This window comes from Gopherus evgoodei, chromosome 4, assembly GCF_007399415.2.
Source record: "Gopherus evgoodei ecotype Sinaloan lineage chromosome 4, rGopEvg1_v1.p, whole genome shotgun sequence".
Taxonomy (NCBI): Eukaryota; Metazoa; Chordata; order Testudines; family Testudinidae; genus Gopherus; species Gopherus evgoodei.
The window spans coordinates 106,957,405-106,975,821 of NC_044325.1; positions in this window are offsets into that span (position 1 = coordinate 106,957,405).

The following is an 18,417-nucleotide window of genomic DNA, read 5'->3' on the forward strand; positions in this document are numbered from 1 at the left end:
CACCAGATTTTCAAATGTGCTGAATGAAGCTGGCTGAAAAATGGAAGACTAGTGAATATTTTTGTGAAATATTTGTTCCTTTTTTTCCAGCTGAAAATTCCAAAATTTAACATTTTTTCAACCAGATCTATGTTGATTGGCAGGATGAATTTTGATGAATTTTTTTTTACAAAATATTGAACTTTTTGTCCATATACATATCAATATCTATATGAGAGAGAGAGAGAGAGACACAGAATATCACCTCTAGCGCTATGAATATTTGAAGATCTGGCTCTAATTTAGGTGCTCAAATGGATACAGAGCTCTTTTGAAATATCTGGCACAAATTGCGGGTAACGAGCCCTTGAAACCCTTGCAAAACATATGAGAGAGAGGGAGATGGAACGAGGGAGAGAGAGTACTCACAAGCTGGTAGGGACCGTAAAGAACTTATTTTCAGTGTTCCACAAAATAACAATAACTCTTGAAAACTGGAAATATGAGTTACCCACATAGCCATCCTTAAGCAGCAGGGCTTAAGGAATTTGTTCATTCCAGCCCCTGAGCTTCATGGTACATTTAAAGCATTATTCCAAAAATGTAGTCATTTTTTTTCTGGTAAATACTGAAGGGAATTATTAGTAAGGGTGAATGATTATCAGCAGCACACTGCATTGGAGCATAATCATTGGTATAATGATACTATTTTATTTGTGGCATCAGAAATTGGGTCTATTATAGGTATTACCTAAACATACCAGAAGGTGACATAGCGTGGCAAACTGGAGTTGCACTGGCATCCTACAGACTTGCAGTGAGTGACATTAAACCTTTATGTTCACCATCTCAGGTATCTGCAGTAACTGTGGCATTTTTCATTACCGCAGAATGAAAAACTATGAGTGCTTCATAGTACTCACTGTGTCTGGGTCCATGTGACATACTAACAATATTGTGACTGTAGAATGGCAGATGACATTTCAAAGAGCAATGTCCTACTATATTGTAATAAGAAACTAGCAACAACTAATAAAAAAGAACATTCTATTTTCTGGCTGACAAACTATCTGAGCTTTTCCCTGCTAGGACCTAAACTAACTTCTATTGACTACAATGAAGTCTCTCCATTGACCATAATAAAGGTTGGAGGAGACCCAAAATTTATGAGAATTTAATTATTTTGGTCACACTTCATATTAAGAGTACATTTTATGAGTCTATGAGTCTATAAAGGGTTGTATGATTAATAGACATATAGGACTCTACAGCAGTGGATTAACCATTTATTAAGACATCTGCTAATTGTAATCATCTATTAACACTTTACTATCTATTTATACATGCATCCATGATCTGAAGTGTGACTATTTTAATGAAAATAATCATCATCATAAAGCAGTGAAATAGAACTACATTAGGCAATATCTGTAACTACTTGTTCTCCTGAAAAGAAGCCCTCTGGTACTATCAGGTCATTAACTGCTCTCTCCAGTCTGAATGGAAGAGGATATCTGTTCATATAGAATCAGATTTTGTCACTGTGAGAAACCATGGAGTCAGCTTAGGATGTGCCCCTCACCCACACCTCTTCACCTAGATCCAGACTGTTGCAAATAGAAAAACTTCCCAGTCTATAAAATGATGAGCTCGTCCTCTGGAAGTAGATGGTGTTGTACGGAAAGTTTTCCAAAACCCTTTTTTTCTCCCTGTTCAAGTTTCTTTTCTTTTTTGCATCTCCAGGACTTATCCTTTGCTTTTACCACAGCTGCAGCTATTCTGGTGGAATTAACTGAAGTCTTGCATCAAGTGTGGATTTCCTGATGTCTGAGATATTTCATTGTGATTGGGTAATTTGATCATTAAGGTCTTCACACTCCAGTTTTTCTTAATTAACTCTATTGAATTTTAACCACATCTTGCAGTCTACAGTAGTAGGAAGAATACAGTGTCCCAAATATTTTAGACCATTTGACAGGAATTGAAATTCAAATGCATGTAGGCTGAGTGTGTTGATTCTCTGCTTTCAATCAAATAGGTGTGCTAATTGCAATACACCTCAGCAAGACCCTTAAAAAAGAGACCAGACCACAAGTTACACTGCCAAGAAACCACCAGTTACTTCTTTATTCTCCCTTTGCCAAAATCTTACATTACCTTCCTGAGGACACACATGGCTCCTAGTACACAGACTGCTCCTCTTCATATCATGTATAATTATCTTCCTCTTAACAACTACCTGTTGAATTATTATACCATAAATTTTAGCATTTCTGGAACCGCCTCCCCTTCCCAAAATGTGCTCCAAAGAACCACAATTTAGAATCAGTGATAATACAATTGTGGTTACCACTTGTTAGAGATAGCACCTTCCCAGTATCACTATTAATCTGTACATGTCACAAGATTTAGTATTATGGATTGTGTTGCTAGATGTTTGATTTAGCTAGACGTAAATGAGACAAATATGAAAATCATGCTCCATATTTCACAATCCCCAAACCCTTTTAGAGAATGAGAATGCCAAATTCATTACTCCACCTTCACTTCAAAAAAATACTAACAAGAACTGAGACCCACATTGTCAAGGTTTTTCCCCCACTTTGAACTTTCGGGTACAAAAAGTGGGGACCTGCATGAACACTTTTAAGCTTAATTACTAGCTTAAATCTTGTACGCTGCCACCAGCCAGAAGTTAGTGTCTGGCACACTTTCTGTTCCCCCAAAACCTTCCCTGGGGAACCCAGACCCAAACCCCTTGGGTCATAAAACAAGGAGAAATTAACCATCCCCCTCCTTTTCCCCCAGACTTTACCCTCCCTGGATTGCCTTGAGAGGCTTTACACCAATCCAAACTCCTTGGATCATAAAACAAAGAGGAATTAACCATCCGTCCTCTTTCCCCCCCACAAATCCCTGGTGAGTTCAGACTCAATCTCTTGGATTTTAGAACAAGGAAAAAATCAATCAGGTTCCTAAAAAGAAAGGTTTTAATTAAAGAAAGAAAAGAAAAAAAGTAAAAGTTATCTCTGTAAAATCAGGATGGAAAATGCTTTGCAGGGTACTCAGATTCATATAGACTAGAGGGACCTCGCCCCCAGCCTGAGATTCAAAGTTACAGCAAACAGAGGTAAAAATCCTTCCAGCAAAAAGACACATTTACAAGTTAAGGAAACAAACATAAGACTAATCAGCCTTGCCTGGCTATTACTTACAATTTTGAAACATGAAAGACTGTTTAGAAAGATTGGGAAAGCCTGGCTGTACGTCTGGTCCCTCTTAGCCCAAGAGCAAACAACGAACAAAACAGAAAGCACAAACAAAGACTTCCCTCCACCAAGATTTGAAAGTATCTTGTCCCCCTATTGGTTCTCTGGTCAGGTGTCAGCCAGGTTCACTGAGCTTCTTAACCCTTTACAGGTAAAAGAGACATTAACCTTTAACTATCTGTTTGACACCCCCCCCCAAAATCTCAGACAGTGTGGAACCACACTCGTGGTGATTTCTTCCTAGAACTTTAGAATAAACAGATTAATAAAACACATGCACCTTGACATATACCACTAATTATGCAAAACTACATGACTTTTCACATTTCAAGGACAATTTTTAACCAATTGATGCTGGGAAACTTTCAAGGGAGAGTGCATCAGCTACTTTGTTAGGAGCTCCTGAAATGTGTTGAATTTCAAAATCAAAATCTTGGAGAGCTAAACTCCATCGAACCAGTTTTTTGTTGTTTCCCTTGGCAGTATGAAGCCACTTTAGCGCAACATGGTCGGTTTGTAGCTGGAAACACCGTCCCCAAAGTGTGGGCGTAGCTTTTCCAGGGCATACACAATGGCCTAGCATTCTTTTTCACTGATTGACCAGTGGCTTTCCCTCTCAGACAGTTTCTTGCTGAGAAACACGACAGGATGGAAGTTTTGATCCAGTCCTTCCTGCATTAAAACTGCTCCTACACCACGCTCAGATGCATCTGTGGTTACTAGGAATGGTTTGTCAAAGTCTAGGGCCCTTAGCACAGGGTCAGACATGAGTGTCGCTTTAAGCTGGGTAAACTTAACTGCATTCGGCTGGGTCTTTTTGGTCAGGTCTGTTAGTGGGGCAGCGATTTGGTTGTAGTGTGGTACAAATCACCTGTAATACCCAGCCAAGCCTAAGAAGGATTGAACCTGTTTCTTTGACTTAGGGACGGGCCACTTTTGGATAGCATCCACCTTGGCCTGTGGGGGTTTATTGTTCCTTGACCCACCTGGTGTTCCAGGTAAGTCACTCTGTTTTGGCCTATTTGACTCTTTTTAGCCTTAACAGTTAGTCCTGCCTGCCTGATGCGCTCAAAGACTTTTTCCAGGTGTTCCAGGTGTTCTGCCCATGAATCAGAAAAAATGGCCACATCATCGAGGTAAGCAACTGCATATTCTCCCAGTCCTGCTAGGAGACCATCTACTAGTCTTTGGAAGGTGGCGGGTGCATTTCGCAGCCCGAAAGGAAGCACATTAATTTCATACACCCCTGCATTGGTGATGAAGGCTGACCTTTCTTTGGCGGGTTCATCTAGCGATACTTGCCAGTACCCCTTGATTAAGTCTATTGTAGAGATGAACTGGGCACGTCCCAATTTCTCCAGTAGGTGAGTGGCATTGGATAGTTGTCGGGACGAGTTACAGCATTTAGCTTACGGTAGTCCACGCAAAAGTGTATCTCCCCATCTAGTTTGGGTACCAGAACCACTGGAGATGCCCATGCACTGGTAGAGGGGCGGATTATGCCCATCTGTAGCATGTTTTGGATCTCCCATTCTATGGCAGCTTGGGCATGAGGAGACACCCGGTAGGGTGGGATTCTAACTGAGTGAGCATTACCTGTGTCAATGGAGTGATATGCCCGTTCAGTCCATCCTGGGGTGGCTGAGAACAATGAGGAGAATCTAGTGCACAGCTTCTTGATTGGTTGCTGCTGCAGACGTTCCAAGGTTGTGGAGAGGTTCACCTCTTCCACGCCACCGTCATTTTTTCATTCATAGTAGACACCTTCAGGCCACTCAGCGTCATCTCCTCCCTGGGCTGTAAACTGGCAAACCTATAAGTCTCTGGAATAAAAGGGCTTGAGAGAATTAACATGGTACACTTTACACTTTAAGGTTGAGGTGGGGAATGCTATGAGATAGTTAACAGCTCCCAGACGCTCTTGGACCATGAATGGCCCTTCCCATGATGCTTCCATCTTATGGGCCTGTTGCGCCTTCAAGACCATAACCTGGTCTCCTACTTTGAAGGAACGTTCTCTGGCATGTTTGTCATACCAGGCCTTTTGCTCTTCCTGAGCATTCTTTAGGTTTCCTTTAGCAAGAGCTAAAGAGTGTTGGAGAGTGCTTTGTAGGTTGCTTACAAAGTCTAGAATGCTAGTTCCTGGAGAAGGCGTAAACCCCTCCCATTGCTGCTTCACTAACTGTAATGGCCCCTTAACCTCGTGGCCATACACAAGTTTGAATGGTGAAAACCCTAAACTGGGAGTGGTACAGCCCTGTAGGCAAAAAGCAACTGCTGCAACACTAGGTCCCAATCATTGGAGTGTTCATTTATGAATTTACATATCATGGCCCCCAAAGTTCCATTAAACCTCTCCACTAGGCCATTGGTTTGATGGTGGTAAGGGGTGGCAACCAAGTGATTCACCCCATGAGCTTCCCACAGATTTTTCATGGTCCCTGCCAGGAAATTAGTTCCCGCATCTGTAAGGATGTCGGAGGGCCAACCTACCCTGGCAAAAATGTCTGCTAAGGCCTGGCACACAGTCTTAGCCCTGGTGTTGCTTAGAGCTACTGCTTCTGGCCATCGGGTAGCAAAATCCACAAAAGTCAGTCTGTACTGCTTTCCTCTGGGGGTCTTTTTTGGGAAAGGACCCAGAATATCCACAGCTACTTGCTGAAATGGGACCTCAATTATGGGGAGTGGCTGGAGAGGGGCTTTGACCTGGTCTTGGGGCTTTCCCACTCTTTGGCACACCTCACAAGACCGGACATAATTAGCAATGTACTTGCCCATCCACTCCCAGTGGAAGGACTTCCCCAACCTGTCTTTGGTTCTGTTCACCCCAGAATGGCCACTGGGATGAGCATGGGCTAAGCTTAAGAGCTTCCCCCGGTACTTAGTTGGAACTACCAACTGTTTTTTGAGGATGCTAGTCTTCCTGGTGTCCACCAGAAAGAGTCTCCTTGTATAAAAGTCCTTGTTCTACAACAAATCGGGATCAGTTAGAAGAGCTGAGAGGCGGTGGGGTGCTCTGTGCCGCCGCCCAGGCTTTCTGAAGACTGTCATCAGCTTCCTGCTCAGTCTGGAACTGTTCACTTGAGGCTGGAGACACCAGTTCCTCCTTAGACTGTGGACTTGGGCTTGGTCCTTCTGGAAGCGACGTACGTGATGGGGTTGTTTTCGTTGATGGTGAACTGCTTTCCGCTGGTGCACTATGCGATATTTCAGGCTCTGGCTGAGCCTCTTGGGTAGGGTTGTCTGCTGCTTCTGCCAGTTCAGGCCCGCTGGCGCCCTCTGGCGTTGGGGTTAGAGATGGGTTTGCAAGTGCTGGCATCAGTGCTGGCAACGGTTCTGGTGCTGGTTGCTTTTCCAGTTCTGGTTCTGGGACTGATGCACTGTGGCTGTTGCAGTCATTGGCAGGGGATCCGGGTCCACTACCTCTGTCTGGGTCTCTGGTAACACAGACGGGGCCCTTGTGGACGGTTCAGGAACAGGGATGGGTCTGGAAGCTTGCCTGGCTTGGCTGTGCGTAACCATTCCCACCCTCTTGGTCCACTTTACCTGGTTGGCCAAGTCTTCCCTCAGTAGCATGGGGATGGGATAATTGTCATAGACTGCAAAAGTCCACATTCCTGACCAGCCCTTGTACTGGACAGGCAGTTCAGCTGTAGGTAAGTTTACAGATTTTGACATGAATGGGGAAATTGTCACTTGTGCCTCTGGGTTGATGAATTTGGGGTCCACTAAGGATTGGTGGATAGCTGACATTTGTGCCCCCGTGTCTCTCCACCTGATAACCTTCTTTCCGCCCACTCTCAAGGTTTCCCTTCGCTTCAAGGGTATTTGAGAGGCATCTGGGCCTGGGGATCTTTGGTGTGATGGTGGTGTAATGAACTGCACTCAGTTGGGGTTTTGGGGGCAGTTGGCCTTTATATGTCCCAGTTCATTACATTTAAAACATCGCCCAGCTGACTGGTCACTGGGCCGAGGTGGGTTGCTGGAGACTGGTGAGGTGGGACAATAGGGTGTCTGGGGCTTTCCTTGGGTTGTAGGTGGGGTCTTGGGTTGCCCCAGGTGATAGGGTTTATTTTCGGTTTGCCCCCTGTGATATTTGCTCCCCTTGCTAGTAGCTTTTTTCTTTTCTGCCACTTCCACCCATCTGGCTCCAATCTCCCCCGCCTCGATTACAGTTTTGGATTTCCCATCTAAGATGTACCTTTCTATTTCCTCAGGAACACCCTCTAAGAACTGCTCCATTTGCATTAGGAGGGACAGCTCTTCCAGAGAGTTAACATTTGCTCCTGATATTCAGGCATTCCAATTCTTTCCAATCTGGTAGGCATGTCGGGTAAATGACACATCTGGTTTCCACCGTAGGGCTCTGAACCGCCGACGGGCATGCTCAGGTGTTAGCCCTATTCTGATTCTGGCCTTGGTTTGAAAAAGTTCATAATCTTTCATGTGTTCCTTAGGCATTTCAGCCGCCACCTCTGCTAAGGGTCCACTGAGCTGTGGCCTCAGCTCTATCATGTACTGGTCTGTAGAGATGTTGTAACATGGCAGGTCCTTTCAAAATTTTCTAAGAAGGCCTCAGTATCATCACCTGCCTTGTAGGTGGGGAATTTCCTGGGACAGGGAATGGTAACTGGAGAAGGGTGGTTAGGGTTGGCTTTTCCCATCCTGCTTAGCCTTTTCTAATTCCAGGGCCTCCCTCTGGAGCTCCAGAACCCTCTGGTGGTCAGCCTCTTTGGCTTTTTCTTCTCTTTCTCTTGTCTCCTGCGGTCAGCCTCTTTGACTTTTTCTTCTGCGTCCAGCCTAGCCATTTCCTGTTTAACTGTTTTCTTGGCACTCATTTTTCTGCTTTCTTGTGCTGGCCGCACCCCCCTGCAGCTTACTGACTGGGATGCTTCAGCTCAGGCTGCTTGGTTAACAGAGATTTTCTAATTAGCTGTACCCGAGAGGTAGAAAGAAAGAAAACAATTCAACTTGTAAATGCCTTTTGCTGGCTGTTTGCTGGCTCACAGCTTGAAGCCTCCTCTTAACAAAGACCCTTGTTAAAAAAAGACGGTTACTCACCTTTGTAACTGTTGTTCTTCGAGATGTGTTGCTCACATCCATTCCAGTTAGGTGTGCGCGCCGCGCGTGCACGTTCGTCGGAAACTTTTTACCCTAGCAACTCCAGTGGGCCGGCAGGTCGCCCCCTGGAGTGGCGCCGCCATGGCGCCCAATATATATCCCTGCCGGCCCGCCCGCTCCTCAGTTCCTTCTTGCCGGCGACTCCGACAGTGGGGAAGGAGGGCGGGTGTGGAATGGATGTGAGCAACACATCTCGAAGAACAACAGTTACAAAGGTGAGTAACCGTCTTTTCTTCTTCGAGTGATTGCTCACATCCATTCCAGTTAGGTGACTCCCAAGCCATACCTAGGCGGTGGGGTCGGAGTGAGAAGTCGCGGCATGGAGCACTGCAGTTCCGAAGGCCGCATCCTCTCTCGACTGCTGGACCAGGGCGTAGTGGGAAGCAAAGGTGTGGACCGATGACCAGGTCGCTGCCCGACAGATTTCCTGGATGGGCACACGGGCCAGGAAAGCCAGCGACGACGCCTGCGCCCTGGTAGAATGCGCAGTCACACGGCCCGTAGGGACATGGGCCAAGTCATAACAGGTCCTGATACAGGACGTAACCCACGAGGATAACCTCTGGGAGGAGATAGGAAGCCCTTTCATACGGTCCGCTACCGCCACGAAAAGCTGGGGGGATTTGCGGAAGGGTTTGGTCCTCTCTATGTAGAACGCGAGAGCTCTACGGACATCCAGCGAGTGGAGCTGCTGCTCCCTGCCTGAGGAGTGAGGTTTTGGGAAAAAAACCGGGAGGAAAATCTCTTGGTTGACGTGGAAGGCTGAGACCACCTTGGGTAGAAAGGCAGGGTGTGGTCTAAGCTGCACCTTGTCTTTGTGGAAGACCGTGTATGGGGGGTCCACCACAAGGGCTCGGAGTTCCGACACCCGTCTAGCTGAGGTGATAGCTACTAGAAAGGCAGCCTTCCAAGAGAGGTAAAGCAGGGAGCAAGTAGCTAACGGCTCAAAGGGGGGCCCCATGAGCCGGGACAACACCAGGTTAAGATCCCAGGTTGGAGCAGGGGGACGGACGTTAGGGAATAACCGTTCCAGCCCCTTAAGGAATCTCGACACCGTCGGGTGAGAAAAAACGGAGCGACCGTCCGCACCCGGGTGAAAGGTGGAGATAGCTGCCAGATGGACTCGCAACGACGATAAGGCCAGACCATGTTCTTTGAGGGACCAAACATAATCTAAGATTTCGGATACCGAAACTTCCATAGGGCGGAGATTTCTCTCTACGCACCAACAGGAGAAGCGTTTCCATTTTGCCGAATATGTGGCTCTTGTGGATGGTTTCCTGCTGCTCAAGAGCACCTCTCTCACAGGCGTGGAGCAGCGCAGCTCGGAACCAGTTAGCCACGCAGGAGCCACGCCGCTAGGTGCAGCGACTGCAGGTCTGGGTGACAGAGGGACCCGTGGTCCTGGGTAATCAGGTCCGGATGAAGGGGCAGGGGAACTGGGTCGGCTACGGCCAAGTCTAGCAGCATGGTGTACCAGTGCTGTCTGGGCCATGCCGGGGCCACCATGATAACACGAGCCCTGTCTCTGCGCACCTTCAGGAGGACCTTGTGAACCAGAGGGAACGGAGGAAACGCATAGTACAGGTGGGTCGACCACTGGATGAGGAAGGCATCCGCTATCGACCCCGGCTCCCTGCCCTGAAAGGAGCAGAACGCTTGGCACTTCCTGTTCCCCTTGGACGCAAAGAGGTCCACCCGGGGATAACCCCACCTCCGGAAAATGGAGAGAGCGACGTCCGGTCGAAGGGACCACTCGTGTGACAGGAAGGATCTGCTCAATCGATCCGCCAGCGTGTTCCGTACTCCGGGAAGGAAGGAAGCCTTGAGGTGAATGGAGTGGGCTACGCAAAAGTCCCAGAGTCGTATCGCCTCGAGGCACAGGGAGGAGGACCTGGTGCCGCCCTGCTTGTTGATATAATACATGGTCGTCGTGTTGTCCGTGAACACGGCTACACAACGACCCTGAAGCTGATGACAAAACGTTTGGCAAGCAAGGCGGACCGCTCTCAACTCCCTCATGTTGATATGTAGCCCCACCTCCTCCTGGGACCATAGGCCCTGCGTCCGCAGGGTCCCTAGGTGGGCCCCCCAGCCTAGATCTGAGGCATCCGTTGTCAGGGATACCGAGGGCTGAGACGGGTGAAAGGGAAGACTCGCACACAATACGGACTGGTCCCCCCACCAGCCGAGGGAATCTAAGACCTTATGGGGGACTGTGAGTAACATGTCTAGCGGTTGCCTTGGTCTGTAATGACTGATAAGCCACAGCTGGAGAGGCCTCATGCGGAGCCGAGCGTAGTCGGTCACAAAGGTGCACGCCGCCATGTGGCCTAACAGGGTTAGACATGTCCTCACTGACGTCAACGGGGCTGACCGCAAGCGTTGAACGATCGCCGCCATGGTCTGGAACCGCTGCCGAGGCAGCGAGGCCCTGCCCACAGTGGCGTCCAGGATGGCCCCGATAAATTCCACCTTCTGAGTGGGCCTCAGGGTGGACTTGTCTGTGTTTATCAAGAGGCCCAGACTCGCAAACATGCCGGTGATCACGCGGACATGGCTGTACACCTGCTGTTCCGACGTGCCCCGAATCAACCAGTCGTCCAGATAAGGGAACACGTGGACACGGTTGCGCCGAAGATGCGCCACGACAACTGCCATGCATTTTGTAAACACCCTCGGGGCCGTGGACAGGTCAAACGGGAGGACCGCAAATTGATAATGACGAGCCCCCACAACGAAGCGGAGGAAGCGTCTGTGGCGTGGCCAAATGGCAACGTGGAAATACGCGTCCTGCATGTCGAGGGCGGCGTACCAGTCTCCCGGATCCAGGGATGGAATGATGGTCCCCAGGGATACCATGCGGAACTTCAACTTCACGAGGTATTTGTTGAGTTCTCGCAGGTCGAGGATAGGCCTGAGGCCCCCCTTGGCCTTGGGGATCAGAAAATAGCGGGAATAAAACCCCTTGCCTTTCTCGTTTTCGGGAACCGCCTCTATAGCTCCTTTGCTGAGGAGCGTCTGCACCTCCTGCCGAAGGAATTGCTCGTGAGAGGGGTCCCTGAAGAGGGACGAGGAAGGAGGGCGGGAAGGAGGGAACGAAACAAACTGCAGGCGGTACCCCGTCTGCACCACGCTCAAGACCCAGCGGTCCGATGTTATTTGGGACCACGCCGGGAGGAAAAACGAAAGGCGGTTGGAAAACGGAGGGGAAGGATCCGTAGGGGAAACTGTTACTGCGCCCTCGAGCGCACCTTCAAAATGAAGGCTTAGGACCAGGCGGGGGTTTTGAGGAGCCTTGGTTCTGCCCCCCTTGGTTCCCCGACTGCCTGCGCCTCCCGTTCCTGCCGCGGCGCCTGTAAGGGTCCTGCCGCTGGCGGAACTGGGACAACGGCCGACGGTGCTGCTGTTGTTGCGGCCTAAAGGGTCTACGCTGTGTCACGGGGGTGTGCATCCCGAGGGACCGCGCAATGACCCGGTTGTCCTTTAAACTCTTAAGTCTGGGGTCTGTCTTATCGGAAAACAGGCCCTGGCCTTCGAAAGGAAGGTCCTGTATCGTGTGCTGGAGCTCTGGCGGAAGGCCGGAAACCTGCAGCCAGGAGATGCGACGCATCGTAACTCCTGACGCGAGGGTACGGGCAGCCGAGTCCGCAGCGTCCAAGGAGGCTTGCAAGGCCGTGCGCGCGACCTTCTTGCCTTCGTCCAAGATGGCCGTGAACTCTTGGCGAGCATCCTGTGGCAGCAGCTCCTTAAATTTGTCCACTGCCACCCAGGAGTTAAAGGCGTATCTGCTCAGCAGGGCCTGTTGGTTAGAGACCCTGAGCTGCAGCGCCCCAGCCGAATACACCTTACGGCCAAGGAGGTCCATCCGCCTGGCTTCTCTGGATTTGGGGGCCGGAGCCTCCTGGCCGTGACGCTCCCTATCGTTCACCGATTGCACTACCAGTGAACCGGGAGTCGGGTGAACATGTAAATATTCGTACCCCTTAGAAGGGGCCATGTACTTCCTCTCGACTCCTTTCGCTGTCGGAGGGATGGAGGCCGGGGACTGCCAGATAGTATTGGCATTGGCCTGAATGGTCCGTATAAACGGCAGGGCGACCCTGGTGGGAGCATCGGAAGAGAGGATGGTGACAATTGGGTCCTCTATCTCCGAGACCTCCTCTGCCTGCAGACTCAGGTTTTGAGCCAATCGCCTGAGGAGGTCCTGGTGCGCCCTGAGATCCAGCGGGGGGGGACTGTTGGAGGAGGTACCCGCCACCGCCTCATCCGGGGAGGAGGATGATGAGACCCCAGGCACAATAGTGTCCAACTGAGGGTCTTCCTCAGCCCTCGCCTCTGTCTCCGGAGCCGCAGCGGAGTCCTGCTGTTTGGACCCTTCGTCCCCTTCCGGGGAGGGAGGGGGGCGAGACAAAGAGGCTTCAGGGGCCCTACGCTCCGCAGTCGCCGGCCTAGCAGGGAGCTGCTGGGGGCCCTGGGCCTGATGGTACGCCCAGGGTGTCCAGAATCCCCACTGTGGGGGGCCTTGGTCCTGCAGCGGCGGATCAGCAAACAGCGCCGCCTGCCGGTCGGTGCCCAGCGCATAGCCGCTGTCCGTCTGGGAGGACACGGACGGCTGCCTGGAGGGCCACGGCGGGGCCGCCCCTGGATGGTACGGGTCTGCGCGTGCCGGCACGGAGGATCGTCTCGGTGCCGGGGACCGGTGCCGGGAGTCATAACGGTGCCGGGATCGGGACCGGGATCTGTCACGGTGCCGGGCGCTGCTTCGGGACCGGGATCTGTCACGGTGCCGGGCGCTGCTTCGGGACCGGGATCTGTCACGGTGCCGGGCGCTGCTTCGGGACCGGGATCTGTCACGGTGCCGGGCGCTGCTTCGGGACCGGGATCTGTCACGGTGCCGGGCGCTGCTTCGGGACCGGGATCTGTCACGGTGCCGGGCGCCGCTTCGGTGCCGGGACCTACTACCAGCTCGGTGCCGGGAGATCGACCGGGACCGGGACCTGCCACCAGCTCGGTGCCGGGAGGTCGACCGGGACCTGCCACCAGCTCGGTGCCGGGAGGTCGACCGGTGCGGCGAGTAGCGTCGGGACCTGCTCCTGGAGTCGCGGTGCCGGTGTCGCGTGGAGCCTGACCGCGACCGTCTCGATGCCGACCGGTGCCGCGAGTGCGACCGGTACCGCTGAGGGGAGCGGTGCCGGGACTGCGAGCGGCGTCAGGATCTGGAGCGCCCAAGACGTCGGGGCCTGGATGGCGAACGACTGTCCGTGGGCGGTGCCGACATCATGGGCTTGCCTCTGGACGTGACCCGCACCGGAGGAACCGGGGGTGGCAGCCGAGTAGGCTCCGTCAGGGCAATAAGGTCCCGAGCCGAGGCGAAGGTCTCCGGTGTGGATGGGACCATTATCTCAACCCCAGATCTCATGGGGGAGCTCGGCGGCACCGGACTCAACAGACCCGCCGGGCCCGGAGTCAACGGTGCTGACGGTGCCGGCGGCGCCACGGCCGATGTCGAGGCCGGGCGTTCAAGCCGGGTCTGCCTGGCCGGAGTATTAGACTTCGACGGCCTAGGCTCTGATTCCGGTGCCGGAGAAGGTCGGTGCCGAGGAGTCTTCTCGGTGCCGGAGCGATCCGGTGCCGGTGCCGAAACCACGGTCTGCGAAGTCGACGGGTCAAGTGCCGCCTCCATTAGGAGAGTTCGGAGCCTCTGATCCCTCTCCTTTTTTGTCCTCGGCTTAAAAGCCTTACAGATGCGGCACTTGTCAGATCTGTGCGATTCCCCGAGGCACTTCAGGCACGCTTCGTGGGGATCGCTGGTAGGCATGGGCTTCTTGCAGGCCGCACACTGCTTGAAGCCTGGCGAAACAGGCATGAGCCTGGCGCCCGGTGCCGGGAAGGGCTAAGCCCCCCGGCCAGGAACTACTTAACAGCTATTTACTAAACTATCTACTTAACAATACTAATTAACAACTATCTATAGAACTAGAGATAAGCGATAAACAAGCGATAGAAACTAGGAGAGCTAGGGACGTGGAGGACAGCTATGCCGCGCTCCACAGTTCCAACGACCGACACGGCGGTAAGAAGGAACTGAGGAGCGGGCGGGCCGGCAGGGATATATATTGGGCGCCATGGCGGCGCCACTCCAGGGGGCGACCTGCCGGCCCACTGGAGTTGCTAGGGTAAAAAGTTTCCGACGAACGTGCACGCGCGGCGCGCACACCTAACTGGAATGGATGTGAGCAATCACTCGAAGAAGAACTTAACACTTCTGCCCTCAGGCTGCTTTCCAAGCAGCTAGAAAGGAGAGAAAAAAAAATCCTATTGGCTTTTGGTTCCTAAAAATCCCAACCGCTGCTCATCATGTCAAGGTTTTTCCCCCACTTTGAACTTTAAGGTACAAAAAGTGGGGACCTGCATGAACACTTTTAAGCTTAATTACTAGCTTAAATCTTGTACGCTGCCACCAGCCAGAAGTTAGCTTCTAGCACACTTTCTGTTCCCCCAAAACCTTCCCTGGGGAACCCAGACCCAAACCCCTTGGGTCTTAAAACAAGGAGAAATTAACCATCCCCCTCCTTTTCCCCCTAGACTTTACCCTCCCTGGGTTGCCTTGAGAGGCTTTACACCAATCCAAATTCCTTGGCTCTTAAAACAAGGAGGAATTAACTTTCCCCCCACAAATCCCTGGTGAGTTCAGACTCAATCCCTTGGATTTTAGAACAAGGAAAAATCAATCAGGTTCTTTAAATGAAAGCTTTTAATTAAAGAAAGAAAAAAAGTAAAAGTTATCTCTGTAAAATCAGGATGGAAAATGCTTTACAGGGTACTCAGATTCATATAGGCTAGAGGGAACCCCCCCTCCCCCCGCCAGCCTGAGATTCAAAGTTACAGCAAACAGAGGTAAAAATCCTTCCAGCAAAAAGACACATTTACAAATTAAGAAAACAAACATAAGACTAATCCGCCTTGCCTGGCTATTACTTACAATTTTGAAACATGAAAGACTGCTTTAGAAAGATTGGGAAAGCCTGGGTGTACGTCTGGTCCCTCTTAGCCCCAAGAGTGAACAACGAACAAAACAAAAAGTGCAAACAAAGACTTCCCTCCATCATGATTTGAAAGTATCTTGTCCCCCTATTGGTCCTCTGGTCAGGTGTCAGCCAGGTTCACTGAGCTTCTTAACCCTTTACAGGTTAAGAGACATTAACCCTTAACTATCTGTTTATGACACACATCCTCAAATGTATTGATTTCAATAGGAGTTAGATACCTAAATACCTTTAAGGATCTGGGTCTGAATAAGTAGTTAACCTGATACTAAGGTGTTAGAATAACTGCATGTGAGAGCTACTGTTTTATTAGCATCAGACATGCATCTAAGACTATTATTTTGCTATGGTAACTACAAGTGAGCTTGGCATTGGGCACAACATTTTTAAAGCCTAGTGTCTACAATTATATTCCTTAACTCATGTTAAGACCCCTAAATCTAAGCAGCTTGATTGTCACAGGTGCCGAGAACCCACAAAAGCCATTGAAGTTAATGAGGTAAAGGCGCTTGGCAGTTTTGTAAATTAGGCCACTGATATATTTAGCTGTTTAAATATGGGTTTAGAAGCCTAATGTTAAGTGCCAAGTCCAGGAAATTTTGCCCTAAATACTTTTCCAAACCTGAGTCCAGCCACCATCTGCGAAAACCAGCTGTTCCCCACTTCCAGGAGAATCTCCCCAGTCTGTCTCTATCCAGCCCAGTAGGCTGGACCCAATCACATGCCACCGTCTTTGCAATATCCTGCAGGATGACCTGTCTGCCAGCACCCGCAGGAGCCAGGCACTATTCATCGCCTCAAGAGTTGGCACCGCCCTGGCCATACTGGCCACAAGAGCTTTTCAGCAGGTCACTGCACAGACACTCGTCAGCAGCCTAGGATTGCCAGGGTGCTGGACTAATTTCTGGAGGTCATCACTGGACAAGTAACAAGAGTACGTTGATTTCCCCACCGACCCAGCCACCCAGTGGGAAAAATATGGTGGAATTGTACTGGCTGGCAGCCTTCTTATGCACTTTGGGAGTGGTTAATGGAGCATACATCTGCATCTGGAAACCATAGCATGACCCTGCTCCTGTGCCTATACAAGCCACCATTGAACACGTGTGATGAACATGCCAAATTAATGTCCACGGATGCTGTGGCATGATACCCAGAGCCTGCCATGATGCCTACATATGGTTACAAGCTGGACTCAGAGGGTTGGTTTACATTGGCATATCCCATAGTCCAGTGGTGGGAGTGAGCTCTAAAGAGGTATTGTAGACCCATATTCCAATCCTTCCTTCCCCCTCTAGTAGGGAGAGGGTACTGGATCTGGACTCTACCACATCTCCAGTGAAAGCGTTAACCCCAGGCCTACCGCCACCTCCTTCCCTCCCATTTTTGTGTGGTGTGAGTCAGGTGCCTAACTCATTCTCACAAGAGATGACTTAGATGCCGAAGCTATCCAGCTCAAGGAGAGAGGTTCTTGTTTGTGGGTCACTAGCAGAGCTAGGCACTTCACTGCAGCCCACATTTAGATGCCTTTGTCAGAGAGAAAAGTGGAGATTAACCCCTCTTGTCAGCATCTGCCATTGGCTGGCCTCTAGCATGCTGGATTTAGTAGATCACATTTTTAGGCACCTCCATTCATCTTTTGGATGCCTAATGCTCCCAACTCAGCTAGGGTGAATTGCAGTGTTGCTCCATAAGTTACTAAGCACCTGAAAGTTAGATGCTGTGATGCTCCATGTGGAGAAGTCTAAGTCCCTTTGTGGATCCCACAGTATGTGTCTAACTTAAGGTATTTCACTTACACAATTTAAATTAGACACATGATTAAATATCTTGCTGAACTGGGGCCAGAATTAGGTTTTTGGTGCAAATACACATTCAGATTTCACTGTCCATGATTATTCCTCTGACCTTCACTAAAAATCAGCTGTTTGCAGGAATATTCTTGCCAATAAGTTATTTGCTAAACTATTTGCAGACAGTACACGCTCAATGGGTCATAAACACAGTTGAAGGGAATTCAAGAGTTTTTGTAAATTGATAGACTATTTGAGGGAAAATGTTTGAAGCGCTTATGAGAACCTGTTGCGCTCCATAGCAAAAGTGAGTGATCCTTCCCTGATGAACTGCAACACTGCACAAGTGGCTAAGTAGGCTTTAATATGAGCATAGAAGCTTTTAGAGGCTACCGTGTCAAAGTGAATTAAAGTGTCACTAAATGGTTCTTAATACAACTGACCAAAATGATTTCTTCAGGGCAATTATGTTTTACTGTGTCAATCATCCAATAGGCATTAATATAAAGTAGAATAGCTCTGAAAGAATTTGTTATGGACTATCATGTCAAGAACCTAACTGCTAACCTACTGTGGCCTTGATATGATAGACTATTAGAACTATTAAGGGCCAGAGTCCAATTAATCCACAGCTTTAACAGGCCTATACTGCAGTGGGTCTCCATACAATTAAGCAATAATGGATGACAGGAAGGACACTTCCTGGTAGCTAATGACCAATTGCAATAGTTGAAGACCTTAACCCATCTGGTAATTAAGTGTTGGGAAAGACACAACCTGGGAGCTCATGGTTGCTATTATCAACCATATATTTAAAAATAAATCAATTACTCTTTCTTTTTTCTTCTGGGCCAGCTGCTACTGTTTGGCTTTTATGCTAGTAATTAACTCCTGAAAAAATACCAGCACAGCAACCAATGAGAAAGCAGAACTTCATAAAGCACATTCCAGTTTAGAAAAATATTAACAGTAATAAACCACAATGACATCAAACTAGTCATTGTGCATGTTGAATGAAATCTGTATGCTAAAGATGCAGCTTGGGTTCTGCTCTCAGAACAGTGTGTTCTAGTGGCATGAAACCACAACTGGGCATGAGGAGCTTCTAAATTCTAATCTTGCTTGTTCCCCTCACTTGTTGTCATTTGCTGTTTTCAGAGAAGTTGCTCAACTTCTCTGTGCCTCAGTTTCCCAATTGCTAAACCA